Genomic DNA, 14,652 nt, shown 5'->3' on the forward strand with positions numbered 1-14,652 from the left:
AATTGCTTGTGCCTGGGAGTTCCTGGGCCTGGTCACTTTCTAGCTCTGAAAGAGTCATTTGGTGGGAGCTGGGAGTTGGGGCGGAGGAGCGGGGAGGAGGGGTGGGGTTGTAGGGGAGAGGTGCAGCTGGATACCGTGCATTGTGAGTTGGCCTAACATACAACTCCCTTGTCTTTGGTTACACCTGCCATGCCCTTTCTATTGGATGCACCCTCAATGTCACCTATCATCCATGTGGGACCAGACTGCAGGACTGAAGTGAAAATAAAAGAAGCCGGTGTTAGGGTATTGTCCAGACAGTTATGCAATGTAGTAAATCCCAACAGAACTGATTCACAATATCAAAGCTCAAAATCTCAGTAGCGTCATTTATACTATTACTGAGAGAACCACGACTGAGCTGAGAACCTTTGTCTGTAGAGAAGCCACATGCTGTTGCTCCTGTTTGCAGCTACTGGAGATCTGCTGCCATGTCACACTCGTCTGTCTTGTGCCATCCTCACACATCCATTGTAGCTCATCTGCAACTGCTCCATAATGTCCACCTTCCAAGTACACCAAGGTTGACTCCTCTTTCTGCTGCACTCCACTTTGCCCTCTGGAAGAGATCACTGTAGCTTTCCAGCTCTGATCAATTGGTTGAAATACTGACATTTTCTTTTCTGGATGTCACTTTTTAGTGTTCTTTTTGTTCCTGCAATTTCAAGTACCTCTTCATTGGTCTTATGAGCTGTATATGGAATTTTTAATCATACATCTTAGCATCCACATTTCAAAGGTCTCTATTCTGCTCCACAGATCTTTACTTATTGTTGAGGTTTCTGAGGCATACAGGAAAGTAGATAGAATTTAGCATCTTATGAGTTTTTTCCTTGTTCCAAGCTTGAGTTTTCTTGTTGTTAACAAATCCTTCATCTTCACAAAATTGCCTGTATTTACCCTTCTTTTAATTTTGGCATCACATCTGCCATCTTCACAGAATCACATAGTGCAGAAGAGGTCCTGACACATGAGAAACACCTGACCGACCTACCTACCTAATCCCATTTACCAGCCCTTGGCCCATGGCCTTGAATGTTACGATGTGCCAAGTGTCATCCAGGTTCTTTTTAAAGGATGTGAGGCAACTCGCCTCCACCACCCTCCCAGGCAGCGCATTCCAGACCGTCACCACCCTCTGGGTAAAAAAGTTTTCCTCACATCCCCCCTAAACCTCCTGTCCTTCACCTTGAACTTATGTCCCCTCGTGACTGACCCTTCAACTAAGGGGAACAGCTGCTCCCTATCCACCCTGTCCATACTCCTCATAGTCTTGTACACCTTGATCAGGTCGCCCCTCAGTCTTCTCTGCTCCAATGAAAACAACCTAAGTCTATCCAACCTCTCTTCATAACTTAAACATTTCATCCCAGGCAACATCCTAGTGAATCTCCTCTGCACCCCCTCCAGTGCAATCCCATCCTTCCTATAATGTGGCGACCAGAACTGCACACAGTACTCCAGCTGTGGCCTCACCAAGGTTCTTTACAACTCCAACATGACCTCCCTACTTTTGTAATCTATGCCTCAATTGATAAAGGCAAGTGTCCCATATGCCTTTTTCACCACCCCACTAACATGCCCCTCTGCCTTCAGAGATCTATGGACACACACGCCAAGGTCCCTTTGTTCCTCAGAACCTCCTAGTGTCATGCCGTCATTGAATACTTCCTTGTCAAATTACTCCTTCCAAAGTGTATCACCTCACACTTTTTAGGGTTAAATTCCATCTGCCACTTATCTGCCCATTTGACCATCCCGTCTATATCTTCCTGAAGCCCAAGACACTCAACCTCACTGTTAACCACCCAACCAATCTTTGTGTCATCCGCAAACTTACTAATCCTTCCCCCCACGTAGTAATCTATGTTGTTTATATAAATGACGAATAATAGGTGACCCAGCACAGATCCCTGTGGTATGCCAGTGGACACTGGCTTCCAGTCACTAAAGCATCCTTCTGTCATCACCCTCTGTCTCCTACAACTAAGCCAATTTTGAATCCACCTTATCAAATTACCCTGTATCCCATGTGCATTTGCCTTCTTTATAAGTCTCCCATGTGGGACCTTGTCAAAGGCTTTGCTGAAATCCATGTAAACTACATCAATTGCACTACCCTCATCTACGCACCTGGTCACCTTCTCCAAAAATTCAATCAAATTTGTTGGGCATGACCTCCTTCTGACAAAGCCATGCTGACTATCCCTGATCAAACCTTGCCTCTCCAAGTAGAGATAGATTCTTTCCTTCAGAATTTTCTCCAATAGTTTCCCTACCACTGACGTGAGACTCCCTGGTCTGTAGTTCCCTGGCTTCTCTCTACAACCCTTCTTAAATAGCAGAACCACATTACCTGTTCTCCAGTCCTCTGGCACCTCCCCCATGTCCAGAGAGGAATTAAAAATTTGGGTCAGAGCCCCTGCGATCTCCTCCCTTGCCTCCCTCAGCAGTCTGTGACACAAGTCATCCGGACCTGGAGATTTGTCCACTTTTAAGCCTGCCAACACCTCCAATACCTTGTCATTCCCTATATCAATTTGCTCAAGAACCTCACAGTGTCTCTCCCTGAGTTCCATTCCTTCATCCTCATTCTCTTGGGTGAAGACGATTGTGAAGTACTCGTTCAACACTCTACCGATGTCCTCTGGCTCCACCCATAGATTGCCCCCTTGGTCCCTAATGGGCCCTACTCTTTCCCTGGTTATCCTCTTCCCATTGATATACTTTTAAAATATCTTGGGATTTTCCCTATTTTTACCAGCCAGAGCTTTCTCATATCCCCTCTTTGCTCTCCTAATTGCTTTCTTAAGCTCCACCCTGCACTTTCTGTACTCCACTAATGTCCCTACTGATTTGCTCCCCTTGTACCTGCTAAAAGCCTGTCTTTTCCTTCTCAACGTATCCTGAATATCTCTGATCATCCATGGTTCTCTGGGCTTGTTATTCCTTCCTATCACCCTAGAGGGAACATGTTGAGCCTGTACCCTCCCCATTTCCTTTTTGAAGCCCCCCACTGCTCCACTGTAGATTTCCCCACAAGTAGCTGTTCCCAGCCTACCTTGGCCAGATCCTGCCTTATTTTACTAAAATCCACTCTCACCCAATCCATTTGTCCTAAATAGATAAACCTATCTACTTGTTCCAGTGTGACATCATCCTTTTAAGTCTGCAATCTAGTTTCTTCAAAATTATTTCTTCTGACTACCATTAGTTTTGTCTTTTTGGTGTTCATACCCAATCCATTTTCAAAACTTCTAGATTTTACTTGATTTGTGATATTTTGTAGGGCCTCTTATTCTGCAAGTAACACTGTATTGGCAGTGTACCATGAGTCTGTTATCTTCTTGCCTCCAGATTTTATCCCTGGAAGTACATCTAATTCTCTGAATATTTGTTCTGTGTACAGATTGAATAATTTGGGCAACAGTGCACAGCCTTGTCATACCCCCCTCTTTACTTAAATCATGTCTGATTGTCCATCTTCTAGCCTGATGCTCACAATTTGGTCCCAATTTAGACTCTGGATAAATCTCACATCAATGTCACATTTCAGCAACACGTCTATTAACTTTTAGTGATAAACATGATTGAATACTTTTGCACGGTCAATGAAGCATATGTAAATGTTCTTGTATACTTCTAGGTATTTATTGAAGATTGTTCTTAGGTTAAATATTCCCTTCTCTTGTTCCTACTCCCGGTCTAAATCCAGACTGCATTTCACTAATTTCTGCTTCAAATGTGTTATTATTTCTTCTATTATGATTTTCCAGATCATTTTAATGAGATGACTCATTAAGCTTGTAGTTCTAACATGGTTGCACTCCAATGCTTTAGGATTTTTAGGTAACTTAAATAATGAATGTCTCAAGTCACTTGGAATGTATCTTTAGTATATATTTGATCATAAATATCTGTTATCACTTCTAATTCTGTTTCTCCAAGGGCTTTTATATATTCTGTTGCTATTTAATCTATGCTTGGAACTTTTCCTGTACTCATCATTTTCAAAGCATTCTTTACTTCAGATATCATAATGTTTAGTCCATTGTTTGCCTCTACATATTGAGGACTCCCTCTGTTTGGATCATCATACAACTCCCTTATATATTCTGTCCATCTTTTTGCTACTGCATCCCCTTCAAACAATATTTTACTGACTTTGTCTTTTATTCACCCACTATCCAGACTCAGAACTCAGCTGGTACACTCTGGAGCCACCAACTGGCCTCTGCCCCTCTTGGCTCTCATCCTGTTCTCTCCACCCCTCTTGGCTCTCAGGCTGTTCTCTCTGCCCCTCTTGGCTCTCATCCTGTTCTCTCTGTCCCTCTCGGCTCTCGCGCTGTTCTCTCCACCCCTCTTGGCTCTCAGGCTGTTCTGTCTGTCCCTCTCGGCTCTTGCACTGTTCTCTCTGCCCCTCTTGCCTCTCAGGCTGTTCTCTCTGCCCCTCTTGCCTCTCATCCTGTTCTCTCTGCCTCTCTTGCTTCTCAGGCTGTTCTCTCTGCTCCTCTTGGCTCTCATCCTGTTCTCTCTGCCCCTCGAGCTGTTCTCTCTGCCCCTCTCAGCTCTTGCCCTGTTCTCTCCACCCGTCTCAGCTCTCGTCCTGTTCTCTCTGCCCCTGTCAGCTCTCGTCCTGTTTGCTCTGCTCCTCTCGGCTCTTGCGCTGTTCTTTCTGCCCCTCTCAGCTCTCGTCCTGTACTCTCTGCCTCTCTCAGCTCTAATCCTGTTCTCTCTGCTCCTCTCAGATCTCGCGCTGCTCTCTCCACTCCTCTCAGCTCTCACCCTGTTCTCTCCGTCCCTATCAGCTCTTGCGCTGTTATCTCCGCTTCATTGTCTCTCACGCTGTTGTGCCTTCCCTCCACGTAACTTACTTCTCTGTATGTTTGTGACTTCTCTGTATGTTTTTTTTAAAGATCTGGTGTTAAGTACAATAAACACTGTTTCCTTTTCTTTTAAAACTTACAAGAAAACCTGTCACAGCACTTAAACAGTTAAACATTCACTGAAATGTTAAGCAATTTATTTTAAAAACAACCATTGCGTTCAACAGAGAGGTGGAGAGGGGAGCCATTCTACCACTCCGCACCTGCCACAACAATTTACATAGCATTTTTACTGACATCAGGACAACCAATGGTGTACTTTAGAAGTATAGGCATGGTTGTACTTTAAGAAAACAGGGCAGCCAACTTGCGCAACTCCAACAAACAGTAATGCGACAATGGCTAGTGTCATGAAGCTATTAATGTATATATTATTGGAAAATATTTTTCTTTTAAAATAGAGGTTTAGTCTGTGGGTGTGTCTTAACTGGATTAAAGCCAGCTAGTCTGGGTGCTTTGATGTGTACTAGTTTTGATATGTAAGAAAGATAGCTTGCATTTGCATCTTTTGAATAGAGCATTCAAGAAGTGGGTGAAAACTACCACCTAGCTAGAAGATACCAAGCAATATGTTTACATTACTAATAAAATTGGTACTATGAGAAGGGTTTTATTGTAAAAGGTGGAGTTCAAAAAGGCTGGTGATACAATGAGAATTTATATTCAATGAGTGGTGCTAGGTATAACTTCAACAGTTTTGTGTGTGCAGGGCAGAGCCAGTGTGAGATCGAAAGGCAGCTTGTAAGCCTCCAACTGTCTCCACAGGAACCAAAAAGAAAAGAACCTCATTTTGAATTTCTAAGATGAAAATGCTTTGCCTGGTGTTTGGTTAAGTCTACGGGTTGCTGTTGCTTTAATGGAGATTAGTTTGGGAATTTGTTAAAGGTTATGATAGTAGCAATTTGAAGCCACGTGTGTATATATATATATTTAACCCATGTAAATTAATAAAATGTTTAATTTAGTTTAATGTAAAACCTCGAGAACTAGTGGTCAGATTGCTGAATTTAGAGTTGCATTTCAAACATAACACTTAAAATTATAGGTTATGACAGTTGTTTAAAGTTTCCATCTGGGATTTTTAAATAACAGCTTTACCAACTGCATCGGTCATAACACCAGATGATCTGTTTTAGTGAACATTCTTAAACCAAATTAAGTCTGATTTCTAACGAGTCAATAATTAAGATGCTCCAAGACAATTTGCGGGGAGCAGTGATCTTAAGGCTTAAAAGATTTCGGAACTCAGCATTTTAACTATCAATTATTTTTAACGCAAAATTAGGCCACACGGGGTAAAGGTTCAGGTTCGGACGGAGGTCCTCAGCAACAAGTCACATTCCATGGTGATAAATGATGAGGCTTCTTCCTGAGTGGAGTAAAATCTGATTATGTTATTCTTAGTTTTTGGTTATTTTTCCACGAGATCATTTGCTTATTGCATTTCACCGCTTCCGCTGCGCGCGCCCGCCTCGAACGTGCCCAACAACTCGATGCTCGTTCCCGCACTGGGACCGCGCGATCAAACGCGCGGCGCGCTCCCGTGCCACAACCACAGCATTCAACCTATGTTCGGACCCGTAAACCATACCTACGCGCATTCCCGGGACACTATCACGCGCACATTGCGCGCACCTGATACGCGGACGCGCGCTCTCGCGATGCTTTGCTGCTGCCGCTCCCCGGCACTGAGTGTCCACCGGAGCTGGAGGATGGGCACTTTGATGTGGGATTCCGCATTCCCGGGGCCGAACAGCCTCTCTTTCCCAGGTAAGGCAGAGGAGAGCGGGAAAGAGCGAACATCCCCGCCGCACTCCTGAAAGATGATGAATAGAAATAGCAACCGAGCTGGTGGCACCAGCTCAGAGAGACGGGACAGCACACCTCAGGGAATGAAGCAGGGACATGGTCTGTCTGAGGGAGGGGAATGGAGCAGAGACGTGGTCTGTCTGAGGGAGGGGAGTGGAGCAGAGACGTGGTCTGTCTGAGGGAGGGGAGTGGAGCAGAGACGTGGTCTGTCTGAGGGAGGGGAGTGGAGCAGAGACGTGGTCTGTCTGAGGAAGGGGAATGGAGCAGAGACGTGGTCTGTGAGGAAGGGGAATGGAGCAGAGACGTGGTCTGTCTGAGGAAGGGGGAACGGAGACGAGACGTGGTCTGTCTGAGGGAGGGGGAACGGAGACGAGACGTGGTCTGTCTGAGGGAGGGGGAACGGAGACGAGACGTGGTCTGTCTGGGGGAGGGGGAACGGAGACGAGACGTGGTCTGTCTGAGGGAGGGGGAACGGAGACGAGACGTGGTCTGTCTGAGGGAGGGGGAACGGAGACGAGACGTGGTCTGTCTGAGGGAGGGGGAACGGAGACGAGACGTGGTCTGTCTGAGGGAGGGGGAACGGAGACGAGACGTGGTCTGTCTGAGGGAGGGGGAACGGAGACGAGACGTGGTCTGTCTGAGGGAGGGGGAACGGAGACGAGTCGTGGTCTGTCTGAGGGAGGGGGAACGGAGACGAGACGTGGTCTGTCTGAGGGAGGGGGAACGGAGACGAGACGTGGTCTGTCTGAGGGAGGGGGAACGGAGACGAGACGTCTGCCTGAGGGAAGGGGCAATGAAGTAGAGATATGGTCTGTCTGAGGGAGGGGGACTGGAGCAGAGACATGGCCCGTTTGAGGGGAAGAGCAGTGGAACCGAGTCATGGTCCGTCTGAGGGGCCAATGGAGCCGAGACATGGTCCGCCTGAGGGAGCAATGGAGCCGAGACATGATCCATCTGAGGAGGGAGGGAATGGAACAGAGACATGGTCTGTCTGAAGGGAAGGGGAAATGGAGCAGAGACATAGTCTGGCTGAGGGAGGGGGAATGCAGCAGAGAAATGGTCTGTTTTGTGGGGGGGGGGGGGGCAGTGGAACCGAGACATGGTCCATCTGAGGGGGCCATGGAGTCGAGACATGATCCGTCTGAGGGGGGAGGGAATGTAGCAGACATGGTCTGTCTGAAGGGAAGGGGAAATGGGACAAAGACATGGTCTGTCTGAGGGGACGGGCAATAAAGCAGAGACATCGTCCTTCTGAGGGGGGAGGGAATGGAGTCGAGACATGGTCCGTCTGATGGAGGGGGACTGTAGCAGAGACATGGTCTGCCTGAGGGGAGGGGCAGTGGAGCAGAGACATCGTCCGTTTGAGGGGGCAATGGAGCTGAGACATGGTCTGTCTGAGTGGAGGTTCAATATTGCTGAGACATGGTCCGTCTGAGGGAGGGGTGGGGGGCTGGAGCAGAGACATAGTCTGAGGGGAGGGGCAGTGGAGCCGAGACATGGTCCATCTGAGGGGCAATGGAGTCAAGACATGGTCCACCTGAGGGGGGAGGGAATGCAGCCTAGACATGGGTGGGAAGCAATGGAGCCGAGACACGGTCTGTCTGAGGGGGCAATGGAGTCGAGACACGGTCTGTCCTAGGTGGGAATGGAGCCGAGATATGGTCCATCTGAGGAGGCAATGGAGGAGAGACCTAGTCTGTCCTGGGTGGGAATGGAGCTGAGACACGGTCTGTCTGTAGGGGGACAGGAATGGAGCAGGGAAAGGGATGTCTTAGGAGGGAATGGAGCAGAGACATGGTCTGTCTGAGTGGATACACTGGATGTGATTGGACCAGAGACAGGTCCGTCGGAGTGCACTGGGCCGAGGAAACATATGGTTTATCTGGGAGGATACTTCAGGGCAAGATGCAGTGGGTGGCTCTCTAACAAGGCATCCAGAGGTACATGGAGAATCTATGATCTATGAGGGGTTACCCTGGAGAAAAAGCCCTAGAAACAGGACTAAAACACTTCAGAGGGAATGGGGCAGTGATTGGGTGTGCCTGAGATCATTCCCTGGGGGCTGAGACCTATCTGAAGGGGTTACACTTGTGAAATAAATGCTGATGCAGTGTCTATCTAAAGGAAATCCCAGGAGGAAATGGAGCATAGAATGGGTTTATCTGATTGGTAGCTCAGGGAAAATCAGCTATAATGGAGCCTGTCTGAGGATTTACACTGAACAAATGTATCATGCATAAAGGCAAAATACCGCGGATGCTGGAAATTTGAAACAAAAACAAAAAATGATGGAAAACTCAGCAGGTCTGACAGCATCTGTGAAGAGAAAGACAGAGTTAACGTTTCAAGTCCATATGACTTCTTCAGAGTTAAAGGGAGGTAGAAATATGGTGAAATGTTTTCACCACATTTCTACCTCCCTTTAGCTCTGAAGAAGAGTCATACGGACTCGAAACGTTAACTCTGTCTTTCTCCACAGATGCTGTCAGACCTGTTGAGCTCTTCCAGCATTTTTTGTTCTTGTATTAGACATACATTTCTCTTCGGGTTATCCCAGGGGGAATATTGCAGAGACATGACTTAACTGACACACAGCCTGGGGTAATGGGATAGAAATGGTATTATGTTGATGGGAATATTCCAAAGAAGGAATAGGGTAGATATAACGTCTTACCTGAAGGGTTTGCAGTGGGGTAAGACGCAGAGATGGTCTGTCATTTGAGATGAGCCTGACTGAAGATTTTACTTGGGTGGGAAGGTTGATGGAAAAGGAGCACTGATGAAGCCATGCATTGGCTGGAGTAAATATATGCTGGTAACAATGATGAAAGGCTGTTTCTGACAAAGCATCCTGACTGATCTCCATGCTCACTATCCCTTTTGGGGTTACGCCCCTATCTGCTACAGCCCAGTTTGTGCCTTTTGGCTGTATAATTCAGTCTTGGGCGCAAGCTGAGAGATTTTTGGCGTAATCCTATTGCATCGTATCCCAGGCTGTACTGAGTTCCATTTGTCTTCAAATACACCAGCAGACAAATGTGTCTAAATCACTGTAGTCTGAATAACAAGTGATTATTTTTGCTTTGTTATGCGTGGAATGTACATAGATGTGCAAGATGTGGCCAATGGAGGAATGAATATAGATGATTGTCGAATTAGCTCAATATCAGGAGAGATGTGTGTTTAAAAAAAATCATTTGGTGGGAAAATTTAGGACGGTGGCAAATTTTAGGAAAATAAAATTGGCAGCAGCCGTGGAGGAGACATGTAACATCCTTTGCAATTTTCCTGCTTGCGATCCTTTCTATGGGCGCTGAGCTGAAAAGCATGGTAAATATTTGCAAACCATTGAAGCGGATGAGAACCAAATAGTGTCTTTCTAAAAAAAATCAATCTGACTTGGGGAGGTTGGGGGAGGGGTAGAGAACAAGGCTGGGGAAGACAAATTAAACAAAACAGAAAACTATAGTAAAAAGCATTTCAATTCTTATGTTTAAGTGCTAACCTGGCACATATTAGTTTGCTTTCACTACTACTCAGAAACAATGTTTTAGTAGTGGTATATCTTCTTTCACTGCTCCTATTTTACTTAGGGCCGTCACAGTGCTGGATGATCACCCTTCTCCAACTCTTCCTGTCAGACATCTATGCCTCTCCAATCCTACTGCATTTAAGTCTCTCACTAATGCATCTTTTCATCTCATTTTAGGCCTTCCTCTTCTCCTCCTTCCTGGCAGTTCCATCTCCATTATTTGCCACACTACATTTCCTCTCTCTCTCTCTCTCTGCAGCAGCTGATTATACCACTTCAATCTCTTCTCACTACTTTCTCCAGTGCTCCCACAATCTTCACTGACCTCCTGATGTGCTGGTTCCTGATTTTGTCATTTCTTGTTACTCCACACATCCATCTCAGCATCTGTATCTCAGTGGTACCCACTTGTTGTTCCTCTTCTTGATGTTGCTGAAGTTTCATATACTGGTGTATCAGTTTGTATTGTCCTTGATGCCGGAAGGTCTCCTGTTTTTGGAAACTGGTAAATGTATGCATGAAAAATGGTTTGAGATTTCAAAGAGTAATGACTTTAAATCCCATATGAAAGTATAGGCACTCCCCAATATTAGATATTGAAAACAGCTTGAGTTATGGACAAATAATAACGCTGATAGTTTGTAATTGTTGCAATTATGCATTTTTCAAGATTTAATATAGCTTCAAACCAGCTTTTAGTTTCAAAGATAAGTATAAGGAACAGTTAGCAATGGTGGTAGCTTGCTCCGTTTGACTTTATTGCTACATCCATTCTGAACAAGTTAAAATAACAATTGATGCTGCAGTTTCAAGAGAACTTTGGTTAGAACATAAAAGAACGTAAGAACTAGGAGCAGGAGTAGGCAATTCAGCCTCTCGAGCCTGCCCTGCCATTCAATATGATCATGGCTGATCTCATTTCGGCCTCAACTCCAATTTCCCGCCCTCTCCCCATAACCTTTCAACCCGTTATTAATTAAAAATCTGTCTATCTTCTCCTTAAATTTATTCAGCGTCCCGGCATCCACTGCACTCTGAGGTAGTGAATCCCACAGATTCACGACCCTTTCAGAAAAGTAATTCCTCCTCATCTCTGATTTAAATCTACCATCCCTTAGCCTAAAACTATGGCCTCTTGTTCTAGAATGCCCCAGAAGGGGAAACATCTGCTCCACGTCTACTTTGTCTATCCCCTTTGGCATCTTATATACCTCAATTAGATCTCCTCTCATCCTTCTAAACTCTAGCGAGTATAGGCCTAAGCTGCTCAATCTCTCCTCATAAGACAAGCCCTGCATCTCTGGAATCAGTCTAGTGAACCTCCTCTGAACCGCCTCCAATGCAACTACATCCTCCCTCAGGTAAGGGGGTCAAAACTGTGCACAGTACTCCAGGTGCGGTCTCACCAATGCTTTGTACAATTGCAACAACACTTCCCTATTTTTATACTCTATTCGTTTAGCAATGTGCCAAAACTCCATTTGCCTTCCTTATTACCTGCTGTACCTGCATACTAACTTTCAGCGATTCATGCACGAGGACACCCAGATCCCTCTGCACTGAAGTATTCTGAAGTTTCTCTCCATTTAAATAATAAGTCGCCTTTTTACTCTTCCGACCAAAACGGATAACCTCACACTTATCCCAGTTAAACTCTATCAGCCAAATTTTGGCCCATTCACCTAACCTGTCCATATTCATTTGTAAATTTCTTATTTCTTCATTGCAACTTACTTTCCCACCTATTTTGGTGTCATCTGCAAACTTAGCTATAGTACCTTCTACCCCTGAATCCAAGTCATTAATATAGATTGTAAATAGTTGGGGCCCAAGGACTGAACCCTGTGGCACCCCACAAAAAAAGACCCATTTATCCTGACTCCCCCCCTCCTCCCCCACTTGCCCACCTCCTCCCTGCTCCTCCCCCGCTCCTCCGCTGCTCCTCCCGCCCTCCTCCCCCCGTCCTCCCCCTCCACACCCCTCCTACCCCGCCCCCTCCTGCACCTCTCCCCCTCCTCCTCCTCCCCCCTCATCACCCCTCCCCTCCCCCTCTTCGCCCCTCCTCCCCCTCTTCGCCCCTCCTCCCCCTCTTCGCCCCTCCTCCCCCTCTTCGCCCCTCCTCCCCCTCTTCGCCCCTCCTCCCCCTCTTCGCCCCTCCTCCCCTCTTCGCCCCTCCTCCCCCTCTTCGCCCCTCCTCCCCCTCTTCGCCCCTCCTCCCCCTCTTCGCCCCTCCTCCCCCTCTTCGCCCCTCCTCCCCCTCTTCGCCCCTCCTCCCCCTCTTCGCCCCTCCTCCCCCTCTTCGCCCCTCCTCCCCCTCTTCGCCCCTCCTCCCCCTCTTCGCCCCTCCTCCCCCTCTTCGCCCCTCCTCCCCCTCTTCGCCCCTCCTCCCCCTCTTCGCCCCTCCTCCCCCTCTTCGCCCCTCCTCCCCCTCTTCGCCCCTCCTCCCCCTCTTCGCCCCTCCTCCCCCTCTTCGCCCCTCCTCCCCCTCTTCGCCCCTCCTCCCCCTCTTCGCCCCTCCTCCCCCTCTTCGCCCCTCCTCCCCCTCTTTGCCCCTCCTCCCCCTCTTCGCCCCTCCTCCCCCTCTTCGCCCCTCCTCCCCCTCTTCGCCCCTCCTCCCCCTCTTCGCCCCTCCTCCCCCTCTTCGCCCCTCCTCCCCCTCTTCGCCCCTCCTCCCCCTCTTCGCCCCTCCTCCCCCTCTTCGCCCCTCCTCCCCCTCTTCGCCCCTCCTCCCCCTCTTCGCCCCTCCTCCCCCTCTTCGCCCCTCCTCCCCCTCTTCGCCCCTCCTCCCCCTCTTCGCCCCTCCTCCCCCTCTTCGCCCCTCCTCCCCCTCTTCGCCCCTCCTCCCCCTCTTCGCCCCTCCTCCCCCTCTTCGCCCCTCCTCCCCCTCTTCGCCCCTCCTCCCCCTCTTCGCCCCTCCTCCCCCTCTTCGCCCCTCCTCCCCCTCTTCGCCCCTCCTCCCCCTCTTCGCCCCTCCTCCCCCTCTTCGCCCCTCCTCCCCCTCTTCGCCCATCCTCCCCCTCTTCGCCCCTCCTCCCCCTCTTCGCCCCTCCTCCCCCTCTTCGCCCCTCCTCCCCCTCTTCGCCCCTCCTCCCCCTCTTCGCCCCTCCTCCCCCTCTTCGCCCCTCCTCTCCCCCTCCCCCTCCTCTCCCCCCTCCCCCTCCCCCTCCTCTCCCCTCCCCCCTCCCCCCTCCTCTCCCCTCCCCCCTCCCCCCTCCTCTCCCCTCCCCCCTCCCCCCTCCTCTCCCCTCCCCCCTCCCCCCTCCTCTCCCCTCCCCCCTCCTCTCCCCTCCCCCCTCCCCCCTCCTCTCCCCTCCCCCCTCCCCCCTCCTCTCCCCTCCCCCCTCCTCTCCCCTCCCCCCTCCTCTCCCCTCCCCCCTCCTCTCCCCTCCCCCCTCCTCTCCCCTCCCCCCTCCTCTCCCCTCCCCCCTCCTCTCCCCTCCCCCCTCCTCTCCCCTCCCCCCTCCTCTCCCCTCCCCCCTCCCCCCTCCTCTCCCCTCCCCCCTCCCCCCTCCTCTCCCCTCCCCCCTCCTCTCCCCTCCCCCCTCCCCCCTCCTCTCCCCTCCCCCCTCCCCCCTCCTCTCCCCTCCCCCCTCCCCCCTCCTCTCCCCCCTCCTCTCCCCCCTCCTCTCCCCACTCCACCTCCTCTCCCCACTCCACCTCCCTCCCCCCCTCTCCCCCCCACCTTTTGGTGTAAGGGCATTATATTAGCATTTATCAAATCCATTAGGATCTTTCCAGAATCCAGGGAATTTTGGAATATTATAGCCAATTCATCCACTATCTCCACTGTCACTTCCTTTAAGAGCCTGGGATGTAGGCCATCAGGTCCTGGGGACGTGTCACTTAGGAGTTGGTAACTTAGCAGTTGAACTAATTGATTCCGTAAAGCAGCTTGCATTTTTTTAAAAAAAGTTTCGTGAATTGCTTTTAGTAGATACTGAAAATATGAAAATCAAAACTCTAGTTGGTTTGCAGACTGGACTATTACTTGATGTTTAGGTGGGTTCATGTCAGAATATTGTTTCTCTCATTGAATTTGAGAGTTTAAATTAACCTCATTTAATGGAATTGGCAGATTGAATCTTATGGGAATTCTAGCATAATTAGTGCATGCCTTGTCAATTAGGTAACATAATTTTTAAGTCACACCCTTGAAATGCTAATTTTTTAAAGTAGTTCAAATTATTTCTGAAAGGGCTGGAACAAATGCTCTCCAATTCCATTACTGCAACACATGGAAAAAAATACAATTGTCATGTACAGTCATTTAAAGAAAGTTGAATTTAGTTTAGAAGCCAATTTAAGGTTGTCCATTTGGGCTTGCAGTGTGGCACATTTGCATGTGCCGGAAGCTACATACATTAATACACAGGGCCTTGTTCTTTG

General features: G+C 48.7%; 1 protein-coding gene across 4 annotated transcripts in view; it reads left to right on the top strand.

Annotated features, from left to right (window-relative positions):
- Positions 1-6,471: 6,471 nt before the first annotated feature.
- The window catches only part of dagla (diacylglycerol lipase, alpha), a 485,173-nt gene continuing 476,992 nt past the window's right edge, over positions 6,472-14,652 (top strand). For all 4 annotated transcript variants that reach the window (XM_078549077.1, XM_078549076.1, XM_078549078.1 and 1 more), the window contains exon 1: positions 6,472-6,695. The gene's annotated coding sequence lies outside the window, so the exon portion shown is untranslated. The remainder of the gene's footprint in view (positions 6,696-14,652) is intronic.

Source organism: Cetorhinus maximus, chromosome 9 (genome assembly GCF_964194155.1).
Source record: "Cetorhinus maximus chromosome 9, sCetMax3.hap1.1, whole genome shotgun sequence".
NCBI classification, from domain to species: Eukaryota; Metazoa; Chordata; class Chondrichthyes; order Lamniformes; family Cetorhinidae; genus Cetorhinus; species Cetorhinus maximus.